This window comes from Malurus melanocephalus, unplaced genomic scaffold (genome assembly GCF_030028575.1).
Source record: "Malurus melanocephalus ecotype Western Australia unplaced genomic scaffold, MMel_1.1 scaffold_97, whole genome shotgun sequence".
Classification (NCBI taxonomy): domain Eukaryota; kingdom Metazoa; phylum Chordata; class Aves; order Passeriformes; family Maluridae; genus Malurus; species Malurus melanocephalus.
The window spans coordinates 1,511,404-1,512,829 of NW_026623329.1; the positions used below are offsets into that span (position 1 = coordinate 1,511,404).

Genomic DNA, 1,426 nt, shown 5'->3' on the forward strand with positions numbered 1-1,426 from the left:
TTGTAGAGATGAAAACCCTTGGAATATTGTCATGGCCTACCAGTTCCTTGAAGGACACAATATCAGGTGTTAGTGAGCAGCTGAAAGGCACCAGCAGTCCCAAATTTACCACTCCCCTGACATCCTTCATGTCCATTCACCATTAGCTTCACTCTGATATTGCTGGGACAGACCSCAGTGGTTTGTTCACATTGTAAGTGAAGCTCATCTGACTTATTTGCTTAGRCTTTTCCTCCTTTTTCCAATGCTTTTAGTAACTGAAGAACTCCTGAAGGAGGGTGGACTGAGACTGTGAGGCAGAAAATCTCCTATTTGAGAGCAAAACCTCCAGTGAAGGAACAGTTGCCTGTGAAGGCAGCCTTTGTTTCCACCACGATTCATTTTTTTTTTAAATTAAACCTGGATATGGGAAGATGGTCTGAATTTCATGATCAGCTCAGTCTTCAACCTTACTGCTAAAAAGTTGGGAGCAGTGTTTTTTCTTGGTCTCATTAGCATTTTATCTTCTTGCTTGAGAGGCATGACTGCTGTTTTCTTCTTTGTMACTTTTTACTTGGCTGGAGAAATTATCTGAGACCAGATCCAAAAAGGACCTTTACCTTATCAAGAGAGCAGGAGAGAGAGAAGCGARTTGTTATTTTATCATATCTTTACCTACTCCAGATTCTTCCTCAAATAGAATCACAGAATCAAGGAATATTTGGAGTTGGGAGGGACGCAGTGGGATCACCCAATCCAGATATTCCCATGGTGATCTGCTGAATYTCCACAGTGATCTGCAGGCAGTGGCTGTCATGGGTAACAGGACATTGCATTTCACTGGGTCACAGAACCCCTTCCTGAAACTCTAGGACTGAAATCCAAGTTTTTTTCTGAAAAAAAATAGAAAAAAAGCAGAATTATTAATGTCTATTTTGCTTTCAGCTGTGGCCATTGTCACCCCAATTTTCTCTTTTTCTCTTGTCTCTCCCCTTGATATTTCACTACACTCAAACTGAACGAACATGGTACTTCAGAAACACTTTGTTGTTTAAACAATTAATTTCTGCCTACCCAAAGAAGAAGGTATCATCTCTACGAGGCATCAAGTATCCTGAAAACAGAAGTATTTTAGATGCTTCTGTTCCTCTCTCAGATGTGATTGAATTTGGCAAAGAAGTTTTGGAGTGCTCAGGAGCAGGAAAAGGACTGACAAACAGAATACCTGCTCTCCTGCAAATTACAGAGTACTGACAGGGCACATCACTTCTGCTTTAAAAGGATATGTGTAGGACAAAAAAAAAAAGATTTAAAAAACATRTAGCTTCAGATTCAATTTTTATCTGTCAGCAATGACCCCCCAGATAATCTGATAAGCATCAACTGTTTACAGCTTGCACTTGTAGAGCAGCATTTTGGGCTGTTTATTCAGGAGCTCCCCAATCAG

At 40.4% G+C, this 1,426-nt stretch overlaps 1 protein-coding gene across 5 annotated transcripts in view; it reads left to right on the plus strand.

The window, feature by feature from the left end:
• The window catches only part of TSNARE1 (t-SNARE domain containing 1), a 391,207-nt gene that overhangs the window by 373,017 nt on the left and 16,764 nt on the right, over positions 1-1,426 (plus strand). The window lies entirely within an intron of this gene.